This window comes from Oncorhynchus mykiss, chromosome 2, assembly GCF_057628025.1.
Source record: "Oncorhynchus mykiss isolate SJ-2025 chromosome 2, ASM5762802v1, whole genome shotgun sequence".
Taxonomy (NCBI): Eukaryota; Metazoa; Chordata; class Actinopteri; order Salmoniformes; family Salmonidae; genus Oncorhynchus; species Oncorhynchus mykiss.
In genome coordinates, this window is record NC_143023.1 from 36,005,951 (window position 1) to 36,012,596 (window position 6,646).

The following is a 6,646-nucleotide window of genomic DNA, read 5'->3' on the forward strand; positions in this document are numbered from 1 at the left end:
CTGTTTTCTCAGCAGGTGGTGTTCTGACAATGGTTTGAGGGCTCTCTAGCTCTCTCTTTCGATATGATGTATTTTCATATAGGAGATTGTTTTCTCTTGTTATTGTGCAGGTGCTTTTGAATGGGCTTCATACCATCATTTTGTTTTAACAGCAGTATACTAAAATCAACATGGGTGTGAGTTTTGCCTAGTTTATTCCAAGCCATAACAATTTTGTTAAAGGAAAACCTGCATTATGCTTTTAACACATCTCAATTATGTGTGTTCTGATGGGTGTGTGCAAAAGCTTTTTGGAACACACAGACTGACAACGCTCTAGAATACAAAATATGTTAACAGGATAATTGTTTAAACTGAAACGTGTTTTTGTCTGTGCAGTGTTTCCTGGCTGTCTCACAATATTGATTGAAATGAAACTCATTGCTCAGAGATTCTGTTGTGTTTTACAGGATAATAGGCAGGCTATGCCTGATTTAAAGGTTAATGTGATCACTTATTGCATTTCTAATGATTCAACCAGGGTCAAACAGCAATGAGTACCACATCCTTGAGAAGAATAACACTTAACCATGGTTTTACATGAGCATTTTCAGGGTTAGTTTGCATTGCGTGCTGGTATTATGTCTAGTTACATGGACCTCCTCAACTGAGGAGCAGCAGTAATCAATGTACAGATGCTGAGCCCTGAGTGGAGCTCTGGAGCAATCTTATCCTCTTTGTAACCCTCAAACTATCGACTAGGATAATTTTGACCCAAGAAGCATATTGTAGATCTCATAGCCCAAAGGTGGTTTATTACAGTTTTTTCATGACTTTGTCAATCAACTTGTTCATAATACATCTAAATCCTTTTTTTGTGTGTGTTTCTGTATCACTGTGCCAAGACAAAACATTGAAGTGCTTTTGAACGGGGTGTAGTAGTAGGTGTCAGGTGCACCGGTTTGAGTGTGTCAAGAACTGCAACGCTTCTGGGTTTTTCATGCTCAACATTTTCCTGTGTGTATCAAGAATGATCCACCACCCAAAGGACATCCAGCCAACTTGACACTGTGTGAAGCATTGGTGTCAACATGGGCCATCATCCCTGTGGAACGCTTTCGACACCTTGTAGAGTCCATGCCCCGACGAATTGAGGCTGTTCTGAAGTCTAATGATCCTTTGATAAAAATGAAGTCGATGATTGTTGCTTTATCTAATAGTTTCTTCTTGGTAGTTTGAAGGTTAAAAGTTCCCCCACGAAATGTCAAAGAGTTCTACAGAAGTATAAATGCCAAGGTTGGTCTAGAGTTGAACCCTTTTGTTTTGAGTTACCTCCAAAGGGGTGCAGTTTGTTTCTGTAGTGAAGTTACACCTTAATAACCCACTGTCATCCAGAAATCAGTTGTGCAGTACCTAAAAATACATTCATACAACATTAGACACGCGGGAGACCATTGCACTGCATTGTCAATGGTTTTCATTCTGGCTCTGTAATTGTACATCTGTTGCCCAGTCCCTGCACCACAATTCAGCCACCATGCAATGAATCTCAACCCAAACAGTCAGTGAACTCCCATTCAAACACAAATTCCCACTGCGGCCATAATAATATCAGTTCTGCATCCCATTTTTTTTAAACTAACCAGCCAACTCCAGAGATGAGATACATAGAGCTAGTTGTGGACATTGGGCCTGACGCCAGCCTTTCTGGGCCTCCAAGCTGTCCTGTGCCTGGGACTCCCCTGCTCTCTTCGGGGGCAATTTGATGAAAGAAACATTTGCATGATTCATGTCTGGCTTCTTTTCCAAGGACTCGTTCCCCCTGGTATTTGACCAATGGCGCTCCACCTGCCTCCGTTACCGTCCAATAACAGCCACCTGAGAGAAGTTTTTATTAATTAGTTATTCATTTGGCAGATCATCATTTCACCTGCATTTGCAGGTGTAATAGTTATTTTTGCACTTGTGTGCTACAGTATGAATAGCTGATTCACACCTGGAGGAAAAACCTTCAGAATGGCTTGATTTAGTGTTTAGTGAACAAGGGGGGGGGGGGGGGGGGGGGGGCAGAACATTTTATAGTCAGAATGCAAGAGTCCTATTGACTGCTGATTGTGTTGGTAGGCTGAACCTCTCTGACTCTGTCACCGCCTGTCAGAGGTTATTCAGAGCATCGGTCAGGGGTTATTCCTCTACGGCGTCCATATTAGGACAGAGTCACAACTTCCATGAACGTGGCGTCCTAGTCTGGACACCGTAATACACAGAGAATTACATTCTGCACTAGACACCTTTATGATGGATCAGGTGAACGGGATGTTACCATGTCTACTTTGGTGTTTATCCTAAATATTATTTGGAATTAAAAATCCAAACCAGTAGGATTCACAAAGGGATTCCCGTGATATTGTATATGATCTGCTTGCAATTTACTTTCAGTGTGGTGTTATCAAGCCCATCTGTAGCAATATGCTGAAGTAATGTTCTGCTTATTGCTCCATTATGTTCTGTGGCGTTATAACATCAGGACTGATTGCTATTGTGCTTTGTTAATTTCTAAGTGATACAACTGATTAACTAAAGCTAGATGATAACTGGAGCATACTTGCTGCTCTATGGTGAGCCTACGATTTGCAGGACTTCTTTTTTTTCCACTCGCCTTCATTATCATTCAAGTCCATAATGAACACATCATGCAAAGCCAAAGAGCTGGCGTGATTGCTTTTTAATGTTACTTTCGCCACTTTTGCATATCGCAATGGCCAAAGCGTAATGAGGACTATCCTTCTTCAGGTCTGAATCATAGCTGGGATTTGATGTTTTCCCGTCCTTTTCGTATCGTTATCGTTGATTTAGTAGATGGCTAACTGTACACAGCAGATTATGAAGTCACTGGTAGGAAACGAAGTAAGACCAAATTTATACCTTGGAACGTTTTCCTCGATTTTTTAGCTTCAAGTGGCTTTGAGGTAATCTTCCGGTGCTAGTGCAGTTGCATGCACTTTTGCGTATACAGTAAATCTCAGAGTTTCTAGGTAATTGACGATCGCAGTTCTGGGAGTTTGTTGCCGAAGTGGGTGGAGAAGGCCGGCGCGGTTTGAAAAACAAGAGTGTGCTAATCGAAAGAGCCAGGTAGTGCTTTGAAAGCAGTATATTCCTGATGAAGGGGAATAATAATAGGAAAACTCTTCTGTGCGAAAGCAGACGGCAATTATGGGCCGCCACTGTTGATTGACAGTTGGGCTCTTTCAATTTTCGCACTTTGGAGTGATTGAAACCCTCAATTCATAAAACAAAATGGGCCCCAATTAAGCTAATTGTAATTGAGAGGCAGCTGGGTACCGTTCCAAACAAAGTCGTATTGCACAAATAACTTTTATATCCCTTTAACAGCCTTTTCTCTTGTGCTCCTTCCTGATTTATTTTAAATATCAATCTGTCTATTAACAAATAACTAAATTATGTATCTCTATGGTGGTTGTACTAAAGCTGATGTCTCTATGGTGGTTGTAGTAAAGCTGTTCTCTCTATGGTGGTTGTACTAAAGCTGATGTCTCTATGGTGGTTGTATTAAAGCTGTTCTCTCTATGGTGGTTGTACTAAAGCTGCTGTCTCTATGGTGTTTGTACTAAAGCTGATGTCTCTATGGTGGTTGTATTAAAGCTGCTGTCTCTATGGTGGTTGCACTAAAGCTGATGTCTCTATGGTGGTTGTACTAAAGCTGATGTCTCTATGGTGGTTGCACTAAAGCTGTTGTCTCTATGGTGGTTGTATTAAAGCTGTTGTCTCTATGGTGGTTGTACTAAAGCTGTTCTCTCTATGGTGATTGCACTAAAGCTGTTGTCTCTATGGTGTTTGTACTAAAGCTGTTGTCTCTATGGTGGTTGTACTAAAGCTGTTGTCTCTATGGTGATTGCACTAAAGCTGTTGTCTCTATGGTGGTTGTACTAAAGCTGTTGTCTCTATGGTGATTGCACTAAAGCTGTTGTCTCTATGGTGGTTGTACTAAAGCTGTTGTCTCTATGGTGGTTGCACTAAAGCTGTTGTCTCTATGGTGATTGCACTAAAGCTGTTGTCTCTATGGTGGTTGTACTAAAGCTGTTGTCTCTATGGTGATTGCACTAAAGCTGTTGTCTCTATGGTGGTTGTACCAAAGCTTGTGATTACATGTTGTTCCACAGCTGGAGTGCTTCATCTCATCTGATGAATTGTAAAGGAATGTATAGTGCAACATATTTCACAAGGTTAAGTAAAATATAATGACAGCTAGCGTTGCATACTTGTAATAAAATCACACAGAGTATTTTGATGTCCTATTTCCTTTTATAGTGCACTACTTTTGACCCGGTAGTGCACTAAAATGATGCCATTTAGCACGTAGACCTAGTTAATGGGCGTGCTTTCTGGGGTCAAACATGTAAAAGTAATGGTTTAGAAGTTCCATATGAAAGAATGAGTCTTCACAGTTTATTGATGGCACTTTTAAAAGGATATGCAAACCATTCATCATTATCACATTGAGAGTGTTAATTATCCCTGCTTTTTCACGCTTGTTAGAACAAACAACAAACAACCATGTTTTTATTAGATATTAGATTTTTTTTTGTCGTTATGAATCACAAAACTAAAAAGAATTGTGATGACTTGCAGCCCACATTCAAATTTCTGCTGTTAATTGCCCGTGAAGTCATTTCCATAAATAATGTGGCCCCGTTCATTGAGTAGGCCCCATCTGTCACACAGGACTAATCAAATGAGCACAGTGTCTTTGAGTAATTGCACCAGGGGCCAAAGTGAGGACAGACGTGTGGTGAATTCAATGCTTCATAAAACTAGTATCTTAGGGCAAACAGATAGCTCATATGCATATTATTTTATTGTCACAGATCTTCAAAACAGAAAAGTGAAGGTAAGATATTTCCTAAAGTCTCAAACTTCCATAGGCCACTTTTGGCAAATTCTGGCTTCACAGTAGCTGGCTAAAAAGCACTTGGGTGAGTTGGAATGGACAGTTACGAAGACATTAAGCAAAGTCAATTAAGCAGTGATGTGCTCAATTGGAGCTCTGACCTTGTTGTATCCTATTGTTTTCTGCTTCAGTGTCTCGCATTTTCATATTTGAAGTACAATGAGGTCAGAGACATTGATATGCATTTCCAGCCAAGGATGTCTTTGGTACGAATATTCTGATATTGCATTGTGTTTAGGATGACTTAGGGCAACGCTGCTTCTAGAGTGCCGCAGGCACTTCATGTTTTTGATTTAACCAAGCTGGAAGACCAGGTGTGTTGAATTTAGGCAATCACTGAACTGATCAATTAGCTCAGTTGATCAGGTGTGGTGCCTAGTTGGGACAAAATCCTGCAGCACCTGTGCCACTCCAGGAACAGGGTTGCCTACCCCTGACTTATTGTATAAATGGACTCCACAGGCCTTCAATGAGCTTTATAGAGACATTGTTTCAGCTCAATAGACAGATTGTCAGAGTGCTGTAATAATGAAAGTCTGGTTGTTCAAATCAATGATTTGTTTTGGTTCTGAGAGACTGTGCACACAATGTAAAGCTATGAGCACCGGCACAAACACACTCAAATCCCAGATGTATTAATCCCGCAATAATAGTCTTACATTTCAGCCTTCATTAAACCACATAAGTGTGTTCCTTGATTATGATTATTATGGCTTGATTTGTTTTTTCATGAAACTAGTTTTTCTTTTTACGAGTAGTGATTATTGTACATTTTATCACACAAGACCCACTGGACACAAATGCCAATTCAACATCTATTCCACATTGGTTCAGCTTGGAAACAACGTTGATTCAACCAGTGTTTGCCCTGTGGGGAGTCTGATAGAACATACCAAATCAAACAAGCACTTTGCCCAAGTTTTAGAGTACTGTCTGTGTTACGTGAAGTTTATCCTTGTTGTTTCTCAAAGCATTGGGAAATCCTGGCTTCTCCAGTGACTCTGCTGTTTGCATGTTCTTGTTAATCTGACAGAAAGATGATATTTTCTCTTTTGACTGCTGCGCTAACTGGAAAGCAGTTGGAAAGCAGTAGTCCAGGCCTGCGCTGCTTTCTCGATGGAGATGCTGCTAAAAGACCTTAGAGCTATATCTTTTATTATGGTTATTATCATCTCTCCAGAGTGCAGGAGAGAAGTTGTATTGGCTCCTTGAGCACAACGGGATATTATTTTCACAGACACCAGATGTGCTACTTTTTCAATAACAAGAAACTGCCAAGCTATGACTGCAGCCTTGAGCTTCGGTGAATTCGACCAAATATTGAAAAACATGGGCACAGTGCTACTCCATGAGCATGCATCCAGAATTGGGCTTTATAAACTATCCACAAGTCTCCAACGTATGGAAACTTTCATAAAACCCCACGTGGGTTATGCATATAAGGTTTGCAAAAGAACACTATAGGTATTTCTCACAAAGAGCCAAACAGAATCAAACATTTTAACATTAAGTCAGGACTTCATTTTTTTCCTCAACATTGGAATCTCATATTGATGGGGGTCATGAATGCTATGAATTAATGTTGGCTGAACCTATAACTGAAATGACAATCCATCTAAAAAAAATGTTCTGAAACTGCCAGGCACACATAGAATATTTAAAAAATGAAGGGGGATGCATGTTGTGGTGACCGGACTG